Raw genomic sequence first — 23,278 nt, forward strand, 5'->3', positions numbered from 1 at the left:
ATCAAACAATGTGGTTAGATTAAGGAGATGTTTATCTTTTAAAATGGTGTAAAATAGTTGATTGTTTGAGAAATTGAAATGATTAGATTTTTGATGTTTTGAATTTCCCACCTTGCTAGCAATCCCAACTGGGGGATTAAGGCTACCCTCCATCCCCAACACGTTAAACAATAAAACTTTACTATAGAGAAAAAGGCCAGTCATGCAATATGTACTGTAGGAATTGGAGGCAGCAGTCCAGTTTCAGCCACTGCCTTGCTGAGGTATTGACTTGTGGATTTAAGTTGAAAACACAGCTGTGAGGAGGAACAATGTCTGCATTGGTGCTGTGCTCTCGTTCCCCCGCGCTCCCAGAGGCATTGACATGCTGACCACAGCTCCTCTTCTGTATACATTTCTGTTTAGGAATGGATGGCTTAGGATATTTCCTGCACCTCCGATGTCAGATGGCTAGGCATCCCTTTCACTTTTTTCCACATTTGGATGATTTAACATTGGCCAGGGTATGGTATGGAAATCCCTGTTGTAGTTTCAGCTCAGAAGGCAGAACCTACTGTAGGTTGGATTGAATCAAATCCAGCAATTGTGCAATAGACTCATTCATATTCACACATAATATATCAGTATCACAACATAACAGATCTACAATGCATTTCAATCAAAATACCCTTTGCAAGGGCATCTACTCTGTGTGTTGATCCAAACATTGAATACAGGCAGGTTAGTTCTTTAGTGAGCACTGTTTCTAGGAAAAGTCCATGCCAGGTCAGTGGCATGTTGTTATGGCATGGCATGGTCAGAACCCCCAGGAAAGTACAACATAATACCTGGCATTCTGACATGTGGGAGAGTGATCAATCTCTAATACTTAGCGTGCCAAACAACAGAAACCACATTCATCATGATTGTCTCTGGTGGCACCTCGTTGTTGATCATATCCATTCAGCCTTCTGCTGGAGAACAGGTCCTGTTCAACAAGAATGTTTTAATACGACAGGAATGCCAACCCTGGCATTTAAAATATAATTTTTTTTACCTCACGCTTTGGGATGTATGCGTCAATGTGAAGTTCATACATGCATAATCTGTGAGCAGAATTTCTGTTTTGCCACAAAATCCCTAGTTTTTAAGCAACTGTTTCTCTGGAAGCTGTGCTGTGTCATTTCCCCCCCAAGTGGGACAGCCCCTAGCAATTTGAGTTCAACCAATGAGCTTCAGTCGCTCGCCATATATTCTGACCCGTTTCAGGAAACTAGGTGTAAGTCACGACTTCACAGGAGAGCCATTTGAATGTAAAATGTTTTTTATCAAAATGCTTTTTTTTGGGGGGGGGGGGGGGGGGCAGAAATGCCTTTTTGAACATGTGAACTTTCATGTGCCTTAATAACAAACTTTTATGCCATCTGTAAATACGAATAAAATTGTTAAATTACGAGCCTAGTTGGTTTAGCCAAAGAAAAAGGGAGGAACCTTCCCGCTAGCCATGATTGGCTAAGTGTGCTGGACATGCCGAGAGATGCGTTTCAGATTGGTCTGCGGTGTAGCATCTTGTGTCTCTAAAATGAGCTGCTCGTTATGCGTAGATAATCCTTTGTACTGCAGTTTTTTTCAAAGGATATAACGTTGGCTATGGAAAACTACAAATATGTTGCTATCGCTTCCAATAACATTGCTGCCCTGAATTTATCAGGCGCTTTCGACAAAGGTCAGTGGGAAAAAGTTGATGGACTACTTTCTGGAGGACGATCTCTGATGAAAAACATTTTAATTGAAGACACTGTCTTCTGATGCCAGTGATGGGGAAGAAACGGAAATCAACAGTGTTGTCATGGAAGAAGTTGACCGAGTTTTGAAATCAGTGGAATGTCTGTGCAAACTAAATGAAAACAACACAGGATGTCTTATTTAATGGAAGGGGTTGCAGTCTGCTGTGACGCTTTCATCCATGTATACGGGTAAGGGTCTAGCTACAGATTCAGATATTATACATTTCTAATTTTGTCAGAATGTTTTCATTGCAAGTTTAAGCTTGCTGTTAGCTAGCTAGCTGAAGTTCGATCGCTGGTTTGCTAGCTAACATTGAACCTATTTGGTTAACTTTAGCTAGCTTTCACAATGTGTTTGTATTGCTAGTACTCTATGGATTGGGATTATAGTTCCTTGTTTAGCTAACTGACTTACATGCTAACTAACATTATCTTACGTTTATGAACTGTGTAACGTTAGGGGTGTTTTCTCAGAATGCCATTTCGCATGGCTAGTTATAGCCTAATGTTAGCTAGCTAACTAGCAACATTGAACCTATTTGGTTAACTTTAGCTAGCTATGCCAATCGGTTTCTATGCTAGTACTCTATGGATTGGGATTATGGTTCATTGTTTAGCTGGCTAGGTAGCAACATGTCTAAACAAAATACCCCAAGTTAAAGCTTGCTGTTAGCTAGCTAGCTGACATTAGATGGCTGGCTTGCTAGTTAACATTACGTGTATGAACTGTATGTAGTGATATCTCAGAATGCCATTTCGCATCTATTGTATAATGCTAACATTTTTGTACCTGGAATTAGTCTTTCAGCAACAGTAGAACACACCTGACTCTCCTCCACCAGTCACACAAGGAGAATGGTCTAATGCCTCCCATCAAAAAGAGAGCTGGCCCAAGCAAGTACAGGTTACACCTGAAGCATGGGGACTTGCAGCGAGTGGTGAACTTTATCAACAAATACGCAGAGGACAATGACATAGTATTGCCAGAACGACACCAAGGACACAAACACTTTGGAGGCAAGCTACTGCCATCCCATGTGGCAAAAGCAGCAGTGTGGCGTCTCACCAAGTGTTGTCATTGATTCCTTGTAATGTAAAGCATAAACACATTTTGATTATTTAATTGACCTCCAACATGATTGGCACTACTTTTATTGATCTCACATTATTTCTGTATTTTCCAGATGTACGTGTAGTCGGGCTGTCTTCCTTCAGGAATCTATGGAGAAAATTGCAGCGCCACAGCTCAAGCACTAAGCCCAGGACAGACCTGTGCTGGCAGTGCCAGGGGAACAACTGGCAGATCTGAAGACCTGATAATCTGCCAGAAGCTGTTTAATTAGTCAAGCTGAAGAAGCAAGAGCAGCATCTCCTGCTTGTTCAGTGAGCGATCTGTCTACCAGAAGATGGTTGCTGACTGCAAGACCACCTGTCAAGACTTGCAGTTGTCTCTGGGTTTGCTCAACAAGTAAGCAACATTTCCTCCTTTATACTGATTTAAGGACATAGATGGATAGATAGACACACCCATATATATACTGCTCAAAAAAAATAAAGGGAACACTTAAACAACACAATGTAACTCCAAGTCAATCACACTTCTGTGAAATCAAACTGTCCACTTAGGAAGCAACACTGATTGACAATACATTTCACATGCTGTTGTGCAAATGGAATAGACAACAGGTGGAAATTATAGGCAATTAGCAAGACACCCCCAATAAAGGAGTGGTTCTGCAGGTGGTAACCACAGACCACTTCTCAGTTCCTATGCTTCCTGGCTGATGTTTTGGTCACTTGAATGCTGGCAGTGCTTTCACTCTAGTGGTCTGTCAGCGTAGTGTCCAGAGCATGGAGGTGCTACCAGGAGACAGGCCAGTACATCAGGAGACGTGGAGGAGGCCGTAGGAGGGCAACAACCCAGCAGCAGGACCGCTACCTCCGCCTTTGTGCAAGGAGGAGCACTGCCAGAGCCCTGCAAAATGACCTCCAGCAGGCCACAAATGTGCATGTGTCTGCTCAAACGGTCAGAAACAGACTCCATGAGGGTGGTATGATGGGCCCGACGTCCACAGGTGGGGGTTGTGCTTACAGCCCAACACCGTGCAGGACGTTTGGCATTTGCCAGAGAACACCAAGATTGGCAAATTTGCCACTGGCGCCCTGTGCTCTTCACAGATGAAAGCAGGTTCACACTGAGCACATGTGACAGACGTGACAGTCTGGAGACGCCGTGGAGAACGTTCTGCTGCCTGCAACATCCTCCAGCATGACCGGTTTGGCGGTGGGTCAGTCATGGTGTGGGGTGGCATTTCTTTGGGGGGCCGCACAGCCCTCCATGTGCTCGCCAGAGGTAGCCTGACTGCCATTAGGTACCGAGATGAGATCCTCAGACCACTTGTGAGACCATATGCTGGTGCGGTTGGCCCCGGGTTCCTCCTAATGCAAGACAATGCTAGACCTCATGTGGCTGGAGTGTGTCAGCAGTTCCTGCAAGAAGAAGGCATTGATGCTATGGACTGGCCCGCCCGTTCCCCAGACCTGAATCCAATTGAGCACATCTGGGACATCATGTCTCGCTCCATCCACCAACGCCACGTTGCACCACAGACTGTCCAGGAGTTGGCAGATGCTTTAGTCCAGGTCTGGGAGGAGATGCCTCAGGAGACCATCCGCCACCTCATCAGGAGCATGCCCAGGCATTGTAGGGAGGTCATACAGGCACGTGGAGGCCACACGCACTACTGAGCCTCATTTTGACTTGTTTTAATGACATTACATCAAAGTTGGATCAGCCTGTAGTGTGGTTTTCCACTTTAATTTTGAGTGTGACTCCAAATCCAGACCTCCATGGGTTGATAAATTGGATTTCCATTGATTATTTTTGTGTGATTTTGTTGTCAGCACATTCAACTATGTAAAGAAAAGAGTATTTAATAAGATTATTTCTTTCATTCAGATCTAGGATGTGTTGTTTAAGTGTTCCCTTTATTTTTTTGAGCAGTATATATATATATATATGGAGGCAGGCAAATACCTTTCACTGAGCTGTGTAAAGACAGACTGACTGAGACAATTCATTGTAATTCGTAATGTTCTTTTGTTGTTTGCAGGTGCACTATCCTTCTGACCCTATGAAGCCAGGTGCCATCTACTTTTAACTCCTCGCAAGTGTGGCTTGTTTGGTGTCTGCTGTGAAGGAATACCACAAGTCGACTACTTGATTGATGAAGGCATGTCATACAGCAAAGGCAGTAGTGTAGTCATGTGAAGAACAGCACTTTGACAGGGGTCAACACCCCACAGCTGGTTGGACTGGAGGATGGTACGGTGCTGGTGGAAAGCTATGGCTGGCAACAACACCTGACTCCGTACTTCAGGCCGCTGCCACAGATCAAGCAGTACCAGCACTTCAGGTGAATATCATTTTCATTGCATTGTATGAGATTATCCTTATCTAAACTTGGGAGGTGAATTGATGTTGTAATGTCTTCAAATTTTTGTTGTTGTTATTTCCTATTTTACAGCTTCAGACAGACCAGTCATTAGCACTATCTGCAGTGCTCTATTCAAATGACTCTATCCTAACACACACGCCATACATTGCTGCTAGTATTTATTTTTTTATCCTGCTGCTCACCCACTTTACCCCTGATTGTATGCATATAACTACCTCATCTATCACTGATATCGTTATTGCTCTTGTACATACTGTATATTTTATTTATATTGACATTATCTATTTCTGGTATTGCTAGTACTTTTGGCTGTAGTAACCATTTGGCTGTACCGTTTACACCTTCTGTAGAGACCCATCCAATTAGCAAGATGTGGCCAGTGGTGTAAAAGTACTAAACTATTTTGGGGAGGTATCTGTACTTTACTTGACTATTTATATTATTGGCAACTTTTACTTCACTACATTCAGAATTTAAAAAAAAAAGTTTTACTCCATTCATTTTTCCATGACACCCAAAAGTACTCGTTACATTTTGACACACAAATTGTCCAATTCACACACTTATCAAAAGAACATAATTCACACACTTATCAAGAGAACATCGCTGGTCATCCCTACTGCATCTGGCAGACTCACTAAACACAACTGCTTAGTTTGTAACTTATGTGTGAGTGTTGGAGTGAGCCCCTGACAATCCGTCAATAAAAAATACATTTAAAAAAAGCAACAATTTGTGCCGTCTGGTTTGCTTAATATAAGGAATTTGAAATTATTTATACATTTACTTCTAATAGTTAAGCACATTTTAGCAATTACATTTACTTTTGATACTTAAGTATTTTTTTTAAACCAAATACTTTTACTCAATAATTATTTTACTGGGTGATGTTTACTTGAGTCATTTTCTATTAAGGTATCTTTTACTCAAGTAGCATAATGTAGTACTTTTGCCAACACTGGATGTGGCTGGGGTTATAGCATTTCTTTCACGTGGCCCATCAATTTGTCTGGGTAAGCGTCATCTAATATTTTTATCTGGACACTTTCTGTTTATGTGGAATTTGTCCTTATTGTAGGCTACTACTTTTACCACTTTTAGTCTTAATCTTTACTACATTACTCACTGTTTAGCACATGACCTCACATGTGAATCCTTAAAGAGATGGGTGGGGTTGGCTTAAGAGGACGTGAACTATGCTGAATGGGTGTAGACAAAGGAGAGCTCTACAGTAGGTACCAAAACATTCAAAGGCCATTTTCTCAAAAGTGAGTTTACAAGTTCATCGACTTTCAAACCATTGTTCCTCAAATGCAGTGTATGATATACCATTTTGTTGCTCTGAGTCTCTACTTTTATCCAATGTAAAAAACACAATTTCAAATTTTGCTACATAAGGCCAATTTTGAGTCGGTCGGTGACAGCTAGCAAGAGGCACATCATTGACGCACAACAGAGTGAGAGAGCGCGCAATGACGTGGTGCACATGTCACCCGTTTCAGGAAGCTAGGCGTATGTTGCAAGTCACTACTTTACAGTAGAGGCATTTGAACGTCTTTAGTGTATATATATTTTTTTGTGTGTTTTTGGGCAGACATTTGTTCTGGAGCATGTGAACTTTCATGAGCCTTAATAACAAACTTGTATTCCATCTGTAAATACGAATAAAATTGTAAAATTACGAGCCTAGTTGGTTTAGCCATGGAAAAAGCTGGAACCTTCCCGCTAGCCATGATTGGCTGAGATAATGGATGGCCTGGACATGCTGGGAGAGGAGTTTGGATTGGTCTGCCATTTAGCATGCTTCTGTTTATAATGTGAGCTGCTCCATATGTGTTTATAATCAGCCATCGAGAACTAGAAAGGTTTTGAAAGGTTTTGCCCACAATTTAACAGGCACTATCGACAGATCAGTTGGAAAAAGTTGTGATGGGCTACTTTGTCACGTTCTGACCTGTAAAGGTGTTATTTGTTAGTGTTTAGTATGGTCAGGACGTGGCAGGGGGGTATTTTGTTATATGTTTTGGGGATTGTTAGTCTATGTGTATAGACAAGGGGTGTTTGATTAGAGTGGTCTAGAGGTTTGGTATATGTTCTATGTTAGGGCATTTTCTATGTTTATTCTAGTCACTCTGTTTCTATGTGCAGTTTTGTTCTTGACCTTCAATTGGAAGCAGCGGCTCCTCGTTGATTCTGATTGAAGGTCCTATAATTAGGGGTTTGTTTGAATTGTGGATTGTGGGTAGTTCATTTCTGTTTAGTTATACCTGACAGAACTGTTTGGATGTCATTTTCTTGTTTTGTTCAAAGTGTCTCGATTACCATTAAATATGAGCACTCAACACGCTGCGCCTTGGTCTACTTCTTCAGACAGCCGTTACAGAACTACCCACCAGACCCGGACCAAGCAACAGAAGAGGGAGCAGCCAAGGAAGCAGGATGATTACAGGGAATCGTGGTCATGGGAGGAAATCCTGGTGGGAGAAGGTCCGTGGCGAAGGAACGGTGAGGACCGGGAGAAGTACGTTGGGACACGGCTAGCAAGGAAGCCTGAGAGGCAGCCACAATATTTTTTTTGGGGGTGGGTGGCTGGGCAAAGGATGCCCCTGAAGCCAACACCTCATGCTTATTATGGGGAGCACATGGAGTGGAGAGCGCCGAAGTACGAAGAGGAACGCAAGATCTCGCCCATGCGCACGCACAGTCCGGTGCGTGTGATCTCAGCCCCAAGCAAAGGCCGTGCTAGAGTGGGTATCCAGCCTGGAAGGAGGATGCCAGCCCAATACGTCTGGCCACCAGTACACCTCCGAAGTCCAGGCTACAGGACACCTCCTCTATGCACGGCGACCATTAGGCCCCTGCATAGCCCAGTCCGCCCTGTACCAGCACCCCGAACGTACAAGGCTACTACTGCCATTCAGCCAGGACGGGTTGTGCAGGAGGTGAGCTCGAGACTTCCAGTACTCACCCAAGGCCCGGTTTATCCTACTCCTGCTCCTCGTAGAAGCCCTCAGGTGTGTGTATCCAGTCTGGCTCCTCCGAAGCCAGCACCGCTCACCAGGCTTCCCGAGCGGCAGCCTAGTCCAGCTCGACCAGCTCGACCTATCTCTGCTCCCCGCACAAGCCTACAGGTGCGTGTCTCCAGTCTGGCTCCTCCGAAGCCAGCACCAGGCTTCCCGAGCGGCAGCTCAGTCCAGCTCGACCTATTCCTGCGCCACGCACAAGCCTACAGGTGCGTGTATCCAGTCTGGCTTCTCCGAAGCCAGCACCGCGCACCAGGCTTCCCGAGCGGCAGCCTAGTCCAGCTCGACCTATCCCTGCTCCCCGCACAAGCCTACAGGTGTGTGTCTCTAGTCTGACTCCCCCGAAGCCAGCACCAGGCTCCCAGTGCGGCAGCCCAGCCCAACTCGTCCTACTCTTGCCCCTAGCACTAGCCCTGAGGTACGTGGGCCTAGTCCGGCGTCCCCTATGCCAGGCCCACATACCAGGCCTTCAGTGCACGTGCCTTGCCCAGATGGCACAGCGACAGCGTCTTGCCCAGAGTGCCCAGCGACAGCGCCTAACCCAGAGTGGTAGACAACAGCATCTCAGTCAGAGTGCCTGATGACAGTGCCTCAGCCCGAGTGTCCAGCCCCTATGCCCGAGAGAAGTGGCCCACAGTCCACGGCCAGAGTCACACGAAAGTCCAGGGCAACCAGAGTCTGCCAAGAAGAGGGGTGAGCAAGTGGCGGAGCGAGGGATACGTCCCGCTCCAGAGCCACCTCCGTAGGGATGAGTATGCGGGAAGGGGGGAGCGTTGCATCGGTGGCCGCCCTCCCTTCCCTCCCATATAAGCTGTGAATTTTTTGTTTTGGGGTTTATTTTTGTATTTTCTTTTTGTTAGGTGCATCCGGGGTTTGGGGGGGGGTGTACTGTCACGTTCTGACCTGTAAAGCTGTTATTTGTTAGTGTTTAGTGTGGTCAGGACGTGGCAGGGGGGTATTTTTTTATGTTTCTGGGATTGTTAGTCTATGTGTATAGACAAGGGGTGTTTGATTAGAGTGGTCTAGAGGTTTGGTATATGTTCTATGTTAGGGCATTTTCTATGTTTATTCTAGTCACTCTGTTTCTATTTGCAGTTTTGTTCTTGACCTTCAATTGGAAGCAGCGGCTCCTCATTGCTTCTGATTGAAGGTCCTATAATTAGGGGTTTGTTTGTATTGTGGGTAGTTGTATTCTGTTTTGTGCTTATCACCTGACAGAACTGTTAATGTCGTTTCCGTTAATTGTATACGTGTTTCATTTGTTTCTCCTTCTTCAATATTTAAAAAAAAGATGCGTATACACTTCCCTGTTTCATCTTGGTCCTCCACACACGACACGCGTTACATACTTTCTGCACACGCCACAGTCAGTGTGAACTGGAGTGACTTGACAATGCTGGCCAAACAATATTTAGCTACAAACAAAATGGAGTTAAATGGTTCCAATCAGATATAAGTTTCTACTTTTGTCAAATTCGTTTTCATAGCAAGTTAAAGCGTACTATTAGCTAGCAAACATTAGCTTACTGGCTCGCTAACATTACGTGCATCGGTGTAGTAATATTATTCAAATCAGAACCATTTGCATTGCTAGTTATGGCCTAATGTTAGCTAGCTAACATTGAACCTAGTTGGTTAGCTTTAGCTACCTGCAAATTCATACTACAGCTATGAAAATCAGTTTGTATTGGTGGTAGTAGTATGAATTGGGATTATTACATTTACATTTTAGTCATTTAGCAGACGCTCTTATTCAGAGCGACTTACAGTAGTGAATTCATACATTTTTATATATTTTTTTTTATACCAATTATCTTGGTTCATTGTTTAGCTAGCTACATGTCTAAACAATACTCAACTTTGCCAGATGATTACATGACCTATCAAGTTAGCCAGGTGTATCTGGGGGTGATTACAGCCATCAATTGTATTTCATGACAATAGTGACCCATCTACTTAGCTAGAAGTGGCTGGTGGGGTGGTTATAGCATTTATTTCACATGACCCATCAATTTAGATAAGTGTGTCTGGGTAAGCGTCATCTAATAATTATAGAATATTTATACAATAATTTTATCTGGACACTTTTTCTGTTTTTGATATTTGTGTTATGCAAATATGTAAGTAACCATTTCACTGTACCGTTTACACCTTCTGTATCCTGTGCATGTGACAAATAAACTTAGACGGTAATGTGAAGAACAACATGACCTGCATCAAAGTCAGATTAGGATAAAGGCCAAGGACTAGATAAAGTGTATTTTTACCTTGAGTTTTTCCTTATTGTAGGCTACTACTTTTACCAATTAGTCTTAATGTTTGGTTGTTTACTACACAACTCACTCTGTTTAGCACATGTGAATCCTTAACCTGTTAGGGCTAGGGGGCAGTATTGACACGGCCGGATAAAAAACGTACCCGATTTAATCTGGTTACTACTCCTGCCCAGTAACTAGAATATGCATATAATTATTGGCTTTGGATAGAAAACACCCTAAAGTTTCTAAAACTGTTTGAATGGTGTCTGTGAGTATAACAGAACTCATATGGCAGGCAAAAACCTGAGAAGATTCTGAACAGGAAGTGGCCTGTCTGACAAGTTGTTGTTCATCTTGGCTCTTTTTATTGAAGACTGAGGATCTTTGCTGTAACGTGACACTTTCTACGGCTCCCATAGGCTCTCAGAGCCCGGGAAAAAGCTGAATGATATCGAGGCAGCCCCAGGCTGAAACACATTATCGCGTTTGGATATTGGCCGGTCAGAGTACTCTGAGACTCAGGCACGTGCACGAGGGCACGAGATGTTTTTATTTTCTCTCTCTTTGTATGTATACACGCTTTCCCGGTCGGAATATTATCGCTTTTTTACGAGAAAAATGGCATAAAAATTGATTTTAAACAGCGGTTGACATGCTTCGAAGTACGGTAATGGAATATTTAGAATTTTTTTGTCACGAAATGCGCCATGCTCGTCACCCTTATTTACCCTTTCGGATAGTGTCTTGAACGCACGAACAAAACGCCGCTATTTGGATATAACGATGGATTATTTGGGACCAAACCAACATTTGTTATTGAAGTAGAAGTCCTGGGAGTGCATTCTGACGAAGAACAGCAAAGGTAATAACATTTTTCTTATAGTAAATCTGACTTTGGTGAGTGCTAAACTTGCTGGGTGTCTAAATAGCTAGCCCTGTGATGCCGGGCTATCTACTCAGAATATTGCAAAATGTGCTTTCACCGAAAAGCTATTTTAAAATCGGACATATCGAGTGCATAGCGGAGTTCTGTATCTATAATTCTTAAAATAATTGTTTTGTTTTTTGTGAACGTTTATCGTGAGTAATTTAGTAAATTCACCGGCAGTGTTCGGTGGGAATGCTAGTCACATGCTAGTCACATGCTAATGTAAAAAGCTGGTTTTTGATATAAATATGAACTTGATTGAACAAAACATGCATGTATTGTATAACATAATGTCCTAGGAGTGTCATCTGATGAAGATCATCAAAGGTTAGTGCTGCATTTAGCTGTGGTTTGGGTTTATGTGACATTATATGCTAGCTTGAAAAATGGGTGTCTGATTATTTCTGGCTGGGTACTCTGCTGACATAATCTAATGTTTTGCTTTCGTTGTAAAGCCTTTTTGAAATTGGACAGTGTGGTTAGATTAACGAGAGTCTTGGCATTAAAATGGTGTAAAATAGTCATATGTTTGAAAAATTGAAGTTTTTGCATTTTTGAGGTATTTGAATATCGCGCCACGGGATTACACTGGCTGTTGAGTAGGTGGGATGCAAGCGTCCCACCTAGCCCATAGAGGTTAAAGAGATAGGTGGGGTTAAGGCTCAATAGGGTGTGAACGATGCTACATGGATGTAGACAAAGAGCTCTCCAGTAGGTGTACCAAAAAAATCCTAGGGCCATTTTCTCAAAAGTGGGGTTACAAGTTTATCAACTTTCAAAGCAGAAATACTTTCCCAATGTTCCTCAACTGCAGTGTATGAAATACCATTTTCTAGCTCAGAGTCTCCAATTTTATCCAATGTACAAAACGATTTAAAATGTTGCTACATAGGACCGAATCCAGGTGGTGGGTCACATATCTGCACGTGTGACATTGCGCAAATTTTGGGGACCACTTTTGGTTCGTGAGGGCTACTTTCAGAACTATTGGCTAAAAAGCATACAGAAGTACTGGTCTCTTTAAAGGGCAGATGATTGGGGTGAATTAAGGGTGGTGAAAAACGGCACACTTGGGCATTCTTTTTAATGAGAATGTTTACATAATACCTAAATACTTCACATAAATGTGATTCAGATGGGTAATTATCAAATATTAGACCAGGGAGAAATACCACAATCAACTGATGTTGGTCAAATATTGATTGGCTTGTAATCAGAGAGGAATGACAAGTCTGTGTTCCACAGTTGGGCTTCCACCATGCCTAGCTCTGAGAATGGAACAACTCAACCAGGCCATTGTTGGTGGAAAATGAGCAATCCAGTCTGCCCATATGAACTCAAGGCAGAGTGGATACATTGCTGCAACATATAGTTCCTTTAAATCCATGTTTATTTGCTGTATACACTTCTGTCTACTGTGTTACCTATTGTAGAAACAATACAGATATTATAGAAACAAAATCAAGACTTTCTCTCTCCATGTTTGTTGCAGACATTTCCCACTTCTTGTTTGGAGTCTATTGGACGTCCTGTAGTGCTCACACTTTATTTTAGCTCCTTTCACGAGGGAGCACTGACCACGGACTGCCTTTGTAGTTTGTGAACCAAAGACACGGCTGTGCGCAGACTGAGAGGGATCCCTTTTGGCCCTGCGGTTTCCTGAAATTCTCCATCTGCAACTGTTCCATTTTCAACATGCTCTGGAAAAAAGACAGGAAAGAATGGATTCATATATTCTTCAACACATTCAATGTATTTTGTCATTCTGGAGAGTATTATTTCAACAAAAGTGTTCTTTTTCAGCACATCAAACTTAACATCTCTTAATATTTTAAACCTGAAGTATTTTCTTTAACCTAAATCATTGGTCTATCCCAGCGGTGTGTCTGAGTTAAGAGACCCTGGGTAAATGAAAATAGGTATTTCAACAATTCATACTTAACAAGTTTCAAAGGATTTTCAAAGCTTCTCTTTTCCTTCACCATTCCCCCATCCTCTAAACTCCATGACCGGATTGTCTAGATGACGAGGGTAGGGGGAGGCCGCAGCTAAATGACATGAGGCAGTGACCTCAACGGAAGCTACTGCAGCTGATAAAGGAGTGAAAAAAATGTTCTCTCTTATTACGCACCGCTATCGTGTTCAGTGGGTCCTATTGGGACTCCATGGCAAAGGACAATGGCCAACCAGGGTGTTCCTAATCTCCATCTGGAATACTAACCACTGGCAGGGAGGTTGGCCCACAGAGCAGCCGGAACAGGAGAGTGGACAGAAAAGAGGGAGGGAGACGGAGGGCGGAGGAGAGGTAGGGCGGGGGAGAGGGAGGGTGGGGGAAAGGGAGGGCGGGGTGGAGAGCAACGGTGGGGAGAGGGGGGGGCAGCAGATAGTGAGGGAGGAAGAGATGGAGGGTGGGGGATGTGGAGGGAGGGCAGGGAGAGGAAGGAAAGGGAGGGCGAGGAGAGGGAGGGAGGGAGGGTGGGGGAGAGGGAGGGCAGGGGCGGAGAGCGAGGGTGGGGAGAGCGGCAGATAGGGAGTGAGGAAGGAAGAGATGGAGGGTGGGGGATGTGGAGGGAGGGCAGGGAGAGGAAGGAAAGGAAGGGAGGGCGGGGGAGAGGGAGGGAGGGATGGCAGGAGAGAGGGAAGGAGGGCGTGGGGGAGGAAGGGCGGGGTAGAGGGAGGGCGAGGGAGAAAGGATGGGGATGAACAGAGAGAACCTCTGCTTTTTTCCAGGACTTGTGGCTGCCATACAATTTTTTTCCCGAAGTGTCTTAATGCAGTAGCAGTTGGTAACGGCTCTATTCAAAACCAATATCAACTGCAATCTGTACATTCTCAGACTAATTTCTCCTGATTATGAATGTATTATAAAATCAGTAGTAGTATTAGTACTACTACAAGCATGCATGACTTCCAAGTGTTTCAGCACAAGAAGATGTATTATTACCATCTGAGCGACTCTTTATGAGTATGAGAAAGCATTTGCCATTGACAAGATACATTTCCAACTCTGACATTCCCCAATTACTAGATTACTAATAAAGTAATACTTTCCTTCACAGACCACATGGATATATGGCTGTAGAAGCACACATAGGTTACAGATAAGATTAAATAAATATAGCACCCTACATCCGATTTGGATCAAACTTTTTCCTGCCAATGAGTAAGACTTGAGGATCCTAAAAATTGTCAAAAGCCACCCACTGACCAGCCACACCCCATGGCAATCCCAACCGTAACAACCAGACCGGCAGGTAGCCTAGCGGTTAAAAGCATTGGGCCAGTAACCGAAAGGTTACTGGTTTGAAATCCCTGAGCCAACTAGGTGAAAAATCAGCCAATGTGCCATTGAGCAAGGCACTTAACCTTAATTACTTCTCTAAAGTGCTCTGGATTAGAGCGTCTGCTAAATAACTAAAATGTAAACCAGTATCCAGTATCTGTTTGACAAGTAGTATGAAGCTGTGGCTTGGAGTATTGCTTCTCCATATTATGTAATGTATTCCCTGTGAATCTGATGATGTTTTTCCCCTGTTCAGAGATATTTGTAATTGAAGTTGCTTGCATTATTTACCATAAAGTAGTGTGAAAGTACCACCTGTGTGTTATCCTCGCAATTTAAGCTAGTCCTCCATGAAAGCAAATCAATTTATTCTTCTTCTTTTTATGCCTGATCTGTGTCCAGGAAATGGCCCCTTTGTATGGTTTATTCTCTTCAAAAAATATCTGGATTAGTTACTGTTAGACTATTCCTGGTGATCAAGGAAACCATTAGGCTACAGCAGTTATACTAGTTTCAATGTTATGGTCTCTAATGGGCTTCAATGGTAAAAGTCCCAAACACACACTGTATAGTGTTTTGCAATTGTAATGCGTTTAATGGTTAATGTCACTAATCACAATACATATAGAGATGTTTCTTGACAATTTTATTAAAAAAGAGAAGACTGCCATGTAATTCATTATTTTATTGGGGTTGTCACGACATTTTTGTCCTTTTCTCCATCAAAGTTTTGGGCTTGTAGGAAAAGTCTTCATATGAGTTGCACTATAGGGATAGTCCTCTCAAAGAGTGGCCACTTTTTGGACTATACAACTAGAGTTGGGTTGAAGCGTTAGATTGCAATTTGGACAAACTGAATTGCTTTCATGGAGGCTTGGCTTAAATTGTGAGGATGACCACACAATTTATTTTCATAATGAGACCAACCTATTGGTTTTCTACCCAAAGTTGCAAAGGAAAATGCTGTGATCTATTTAATAAATACAAGAGACCATCAAATGGATGAGTGTGGCGGTATAGCAGGGACAGCGACACCTAGTGGTCAAAACCTGGTACTTTCACACTACTTTATGGTAAATAATGCAACATCACCAGATTCACAGGGAATACATTACAATCTGAGATGGTGGGGGTCGAAATCATATTTTTGTGCTTTTTGAGGCGTAATGACCCTCCACTGTTTATGTATTTAAGGAAACAATCATGATTATTGCAGCTGCCCTTTGACCTGGAAACCACTGTTTGCCCATCAAAACAGGACTGGGATCTGGTTTCTATTCCAAAATTACACACCCTGTCATTTTGTTATTCTTAGGGTTCAAATTGAGAATTATTTGAAAACCGCAGGAAAACAATTCTAGTTTATAAAAAGTACATACCAACCGTCTAACTGCATTTTAATGCTATGGCTCTCCCCAAATACTTCTGTTGGTGTTCAAATCAAGAGGGAGGACATTTCAATAAACCAGCATATGATTATATTGAATTAAAATGACAGAAGCATAAACATGTTGACTATGTTTCTCAAGGTATGCTAGAAATAGTCACAAAAAATAAATTTCTGTTACACTGGCCGCCTAATCTTCCAGAGGAGCTCTGGTGTGGTTTTAGAAGAGACTGGAAGATATGTTTCTGTTACAGAATGTCCATATGCTCAGTCCAGCTCTAGAAATTGTTCTGATAAAACTGTCCAATGTATTGCACCCACTGTATTGGTTATATGCTCGAAGTCCTTCATATTATACTAAAAGCTCTACCAGAACAAAATCATTTTACACCAGAATTGGATTACAAATGAGCAACAGATGAATATCCTTAAACATAATTAGATCATTTCCATTTCATTAGGCTGTAGTTTTTAAATCTGATGATTTCGTCAGTCCATTTTACTTATCTCTGAGAAGATCCACTGAGATACACGGTTAAGTGAGGTTTTTTGGCCCACTACCCTTTAAGAGTATTATCTATCTGAGGTTTGTCTAGCTGTGTTCAAACAGTAGGTTACCATATAAAATGTGCTACATTACTGTGTTCAAGTTTCTCCCAAAATAACGCTGAGCTTGGATTTCCAGCATTCTATGTTGTCTTTTGACTCTTGATGGGAAGCATGGCTGCATTTTGATGTGTGCTTTTTGAGGCTTCCTGTTGCAAAAGAAACTAGTCTACCCATGCTTTAATTCATCCAGACTATCTGGTTGAGTTTGGATTGAGACCACGGGACAGCGCTGTGCGTTACATGAGGATGCTCTACCACAGATAATGGTCTAGTTACTGTTTTCACATTCTCTTTCAATACATTTGTTTCCCCAAACTAGCACTGCATGCAACTCTGGGAAAGACAGTTTTCCAATTAACTTATGGTCAAACCATATGTTTTCAGTCACCACTGTGGAATAAGCATGCTATTATAGAGATACAGTATCATACTTAATAATATTATAAAAATGCTGCATGATGGATCATGTGTAAACATGTGAGGGTACAGCCTGGACGATTGTAAAATGACATTTACATTTAAGACAGGAACATGCTGTTTCAGGTGATAATAAAACATGTTTCTTTTAGTTAATTACTTTCTAGCAAGTCAAGCTAGCTTGGAGCAGCTAGCTCTCAACCTAGGCTAAAACTAGCTTGGATACAGCCATGGATTGTGCACCTTCCATTATTTAATCAAATAAAATTGTATTTGTCACATAGACGTGTTTAGCAGATGTTATTGTAGCGAAATGCTTGTGTTTCTAGCTCCAACAGTGCAGTAATATCTAACAAGTAATATCTAACAATTTCACAACAATACACACAAATCGAAAGTAAAGGAATGAAGAATATATACATATTTGGACGAGGAATGTCAGAGCGGCATAGACTAAGATACAGAATAATAGAATAGAATACAGTATATACACATATGAGATGAGTAATGCAGAATATGTAAACATTATTAACGTGACTAGTGTTCCATTATTAAAGTGGCCAGTGATTTCAAGCAGCTGTCTCTGTGTTAGTGATGGCTATTTAACAATCTGATGGCTTTGAGATAGAAGCTGTTTTTCAGTCTCTCTGTCCCAGCTTTGATGCACCTGTACTGAGCTCGCCTTCTATATGATAGCGGGGTGAACAGGCAGTGGCTCAGGTGGTTGTTATCCTAGATGATCTTTTTTGCCTTCCTGTGACATCAGGTGCTGTAGGTGTCCTGGAGGGCAGGTAGTTTGCCCCCGGTGATGTGTTGGGCAGACCGCACCAACCTCTGGAGAGCCCTGCAGTTGCGGGCGGTGCAGTTGACGTACCAGGCGGTGATACAGTCCGACAGGATCCTCTCAACAGTGCATCTGTAAAATCTTGTGAGGGTTTTAGATGCTAAGCCAAATTTCTTCAGACTCCTGAGGTTGAAGAGGCGCTGTTGGAGAAGGGCCCACAGTCTTTGTACCATGGAGGAGAAGGGCCCACAGTCTTTGGTAGCAGGCCGTGTCGGTGGCACTGTGTTATCCTCAAAGTGGGCGAAGAAGGTGTTTAGCTTGTCCGGGAAAGCAAGACGTCAGTGTCCGTGACGTGGCTGGTTTTCCCTTTGTAGTCTGTGATTGTCTGTAGACCCTGCCACATATATATTGTGTCTGAGCCGTTGAATTGCGACTCCACTTTGTCTCTATATACTGATGTTTTGGCTGTTTGATTGCCTTATGGAGGGAATAACTACACTGTTTGTATTCGGCCATATTCCCAGTCACCTTGCCATTTTTATCCTCTATGGGCTAGGTGGGATGCTTGCGTCCCACCTACTCAACAGCCAGTGGAATCCCGTGGCGCGATATTCAAATACCTTAGAAATGCTATTACTTCAATTTCTCAAACATATGACTATTTTACACCATTTTAAAGACAAGACTCTCGTTAATCTAACCACACTGTCCGATTTCAAAAAGGCTTTACAACGAAAGCAAAACATTAGATTATGTCAGCAGAGTACCCAGCCAGAAATAATCAGACACCCATTTTTCAAGCTAGCATATAATGTCACAAAAACCAAAACCACAGCTAAATGCAGCACTAACCTTTGATGATCTTCATCAGATGACACTCCTAGGACATTATGTTATACAATACATGCATGTTTTGTTCAATCAAGTTCATATTTATATAAAAAACCAGCTTTTTACATTAGCATGTGACTAGCATGTGACTAGCATTCCCACCGAACACTTCCGGTGAATTTACTAAATTACTAATGATAAACGTTCACAAAAAACATGTCAGACCAGAGTTGAATAGTCTTTAGCATGGGTACTTCCTGTTTGAGTTTCTGCCTATAGGAAGGGAGGAGCAAAATGGAGTCGTGATCAGATTTGCCAAAGGGAGGGCGGGGAAGAGCCTTGTAGGCATCCTGGAATTTGGAGTAGCAGTGGTCAAGTGTTTTAGCAGAGCGAGTACTATAGTCAATGTGTTGATAGAACTTCGGTAACGTTTTACTCAAATTTGCTTTGTTAAAATCCCTTGCTACAATAAATGAAGCCTCAGGATATGTGGTTTCCAGTTTGCACAAAGTCCAGTGAAGTGCTTTGAGGGCCGTCGTGGTATTGGCTTGAGGGGGAATAATCACGGCTATGACTATAATCGAAGAGAATTCTCTTGGGAGGTAATACGGTCGGTATTTGATTGTGAGGTATTCTAGGTCAGGTGAACAAAAGGACTTGAGTTCCTGTATGTTATCACAATCACACCATGAGTAGTTAATCATGAAACATACACCCCCGCCCTTCTTCCCGGAGAGATATTTATTCCTGTCTGTGTGATGAACTGAGATCTCTAGAAGGAAATCCTCGCCCTGAGCTCATCAACTTTATTACCCAGAGACTGAACAATAATGAGTAATATACTCAGAAGTGGTGGGTGGTGTGTGCACCTCCTGAGTCGGACTAGAAGTCCACTCCGAGTACCTCTTTTCCGTTGGCGGTGTTTTGGATCAGCCTCTGTAATCAGTTAAATTGCCCTGGGGGGTACAAACAAAGGATCTGATTTGGGAAAGTCGTATTCCTGGTCGTAATGCTGGTGAGTTACCACCGCTCTGATATCCAAAAGTTACTCCCGGCAGTATGTAATAACACAAATTCCACACAAATTCTGAATTGTGTAATTCAGCTGGAATTTTCCCAAACTTGTAAATAAAAAAGACTCCTAATGTTCATGTTATTGTGTAGTGTAACAGGATCTCAGAGGCAGGGGAAGTATTTTCCAGTGAGGCTCCTTGTAGGGCTGCTGATACTGACGTCAGCTCCTCTCTGGTTAGAATGAATCGGGTGAAATTAAATCAATAGCACACACTCAAATATGGGTCCCTTCCCTCCTCCCGTACTCTTGTGAGAGAACCTGAGGCATCTGTTTTCAGACACATTATCAAGCACATTTAACTCTCAGTGAAGATGGCTTGTGTTACCATTGTAAGATATCATCATAGATATTATTTAATAGAGGTTTTATTCAGAGCATACAGCTGCTTAAAATACCATGATGAAAAGAAGGAATGAAAAAGACAGAAGTAGAGAGCAAATACCTTTAAGATTTTTGTGATAGATTTGGTCCAAAACAAAATAATCTTAAACACAGTTTTGTAGAGTGTGGGAGCCAAGATGGTGTGAGCAGTTTGTTATAGACCGCTGCTAACAATTGTAAAACAGGACTGCTGTTTGAATGACCAGACCAGACACAGTTGTACTGTTGATTTCTCTTAATATTTTCTCTTCAATTGGGATGTGGTCTGATGATAAAACAAATATGAATTAATAACATTTCCTAAAAACCAATAATTCCGCTGTTAAGATGATGTCCTGTGCTATCTGTTTTTCTTTCTCCTTTGTTCTTTCACAACACTGTACTCCTGTCTTTTTTATGTGTAAAACCAGAGAGCCATTTTCAGGACATTTAATTAGTGTTTATAAAGAGCCAGCTTGACCCTGATATGGGTGGGATGTCTTACCCCAGGGAGAAGGGGACTGGCACCCTCCCATCCTGCCCAGTGAATGAAAATCCAATGGGAGATTACATCTTCAAACGCTGCCAAATATCATTCTACTGCAACTAAGATCTTTAGCCAAATGAACTCCACACCTAGAATCCTTTCACTGGAGTAGTCCAATCTCAACCCCCTCTTCCTTCTGGCATGAGTGACGGCGCTGCCGGTGAACAAATTGTTTCCAGCTCAGGTCACATACGGGATGTGTAATCTGAGGGAAGTCCAGATGTGTGCCACACAACCACAAGGAAGCAGTGCCTCTTTTGTTTATGATTATTATGATTTGCTTGGGCAGCTCAGAAACTGGCTCTCTGAGGAAAGCAAACGTGCTACACAGACTTCAGATCAATGACCTCCAAGTGATGCACCAGCAAACAATGAAAAATAAACAACATACATTTCACCGGTGTGGTCAGGTAAATCTGTTATGACCATTGTCACATTTTCAATGGCAAAATAAATACAACACAATCAACAAGATTAATCTTACCATTGTGAGAAAGGGACCTATAGAGCAGTATACATGTTGCAAATCTTTTCACAGACAAAAAAACAAGTCTGCCCTTACACATATTTCTCTGAGAGAATGGAGCAGTTTGTCTGGAATGTCTTCACTCACTGTTTTAGTAATCTCTGTTTTAAAAAAAAATGTTTCCCCTGTTATCAGCTCAGCAGAGATAGAGGGAGTGGCAGAACTTGCTGAGTAGAGTTTATATCCTGGGCTGGCTGAGGTTTCTCAGAGCTGAGCTGTCTCTGTGTGTGTAAATGGACTGGGATGAAGTCACCGCCGAAAGTCACTGCCGTTATGACAACAGAGCCCTGCAGCCTTGACAAGACCCCAGAATTTGGGTCTTGCTCCACCCAACACACACAGCTCACTCATTGTGTTTATGAATTCACCTTCTCGTGAATTTGCTATCTAAAAAAACACAACATTGTTGACTCACCCTGTTGCAGGTGGTGCAGAAAGACAACAGGTTTTCATTAGATTCTGAGAAAAGGCAAAACCAAAAATTACATTCCAGACTAACCTTTTGGCAGGTTTATGGCAGCAAGAGCCATGCACAGTGTCCTCTTATGATAACACCGTTCTTTCATTGTGTAAATCCTACCTTTACCCAATTAATACTGAGCCCTGCAGACCCAGGTTACAACAGTTTCAACAATCTGTCATTCAGACCAGCTGTTCAAGCATTAACAAACACCCTAGACCTTGTTCAGGTCCTATTTAAACATGTCCAGTGATACCTGACTGCAGTCAAAGAGGCTATGTGCTTCTTGGAAATGGACTCAACGGTTCTTACATGGAATCACATGACCATGTGGCCTCCCAGTTGGCACAGTGGTCTAAGGCACTGCGCAGTGCTAGCTGTGCCACTAGAGATCCTGGTTCGAGTCGCCAGGTGTACGATGTTTCCTCTGACACATGGCTTCCGGGTTAAGTGGGCATTGTGTCAAGAAGCAGTGCGGCTTGGTTGGGTTGTGTTTCGGAGGACGCCTGGCTCTCGACCTTTGCCTCTCCCAAGTCCGTACGGGAGTTGCAGCGATGAGACAAGACTGTAACTACCAATTGAATACCACAAAATTGGGGGAGAAAAAGGGGAAAAAATATATATTTAACAAAAGGAATCACATGTTCATAGTGTCACCAGATCAAATTGACACTTCTGACATTTAATTTATCTTAATTGAGAGGCTAATATGTTCAATGTGAGCTATTGTGTGCGCTAGTGCACGACGGAGCACACACATGCTGTAACAAACGTGCATAAAATAGCCAGGAATAAGAGATTCTGGAAGTTGGTCAGCGCAGTAATAATAGTGTATTGATAGGAAAATCAAAGGGGTTCATCATCAGTGGTGTAAAGTACTTAAGTAGTACTTTAAAGTATTTTTACTTAAGTCATTTTTTTGGATATCTGTACTTTACTATTTATATTTTTGACAACTTTTACTTTTACTTTACTACATTCCTAGACAATTCTGTACTTTTTACTCCATATATTTTCTCTGACACTCAAAAGTACTCGTTACATTTTGAATGCTTAGCAGGACAGAAAATGGTCCAATTCACACACTTATCAAGAGAACATCCCATGTCATCCCTACTGCCTCTGATCTGGCGAACTCACTAAACACAAAAGCGTTGCTTTTAAATTATATCTGAGTGTTGCAGTGTGCCCCTGACTATCCATAAATAAATAAAAAAGAAGAAAATTGTGTCGTCTGGTTTGCTTAATATAAGGAATTTTAAATTATTTGTACTTTTACTTTTGATACTTAAATATATTTTAGCAACAACATTTACTTTTGATACTTAAGTGTATTTAAAACCAAATACTTTTAGACTTTTACTCAAGTAGTATTTTACTGGGTGACTTTCACTTTTACTTGAGTCATTTTCTATTGAGGTGTATTTACTTTTACTTAAGTATGAGAATTTAGTACTTTTTCCACCACTGTTCACCACAAACAACAGAATCATTATTAAAACATCAACACCAAATGAATAGTCCTGTCAGAGCCAAGAGTCCAAATTCACATAGTATCTTAACAAA

This window comes from Salmo salar, chromosome ssa12 (assembly GCF_905237065.1).
Source record: "Salmo salar chromosome ssa12, Ssal_v3.1, whole genome shotgun sequence".
NCBI lineage: Eukaryota > Metazoa > Chordata > Actinopteri > Salmoniformes > Salmonidae > Salmo > Salmo salar.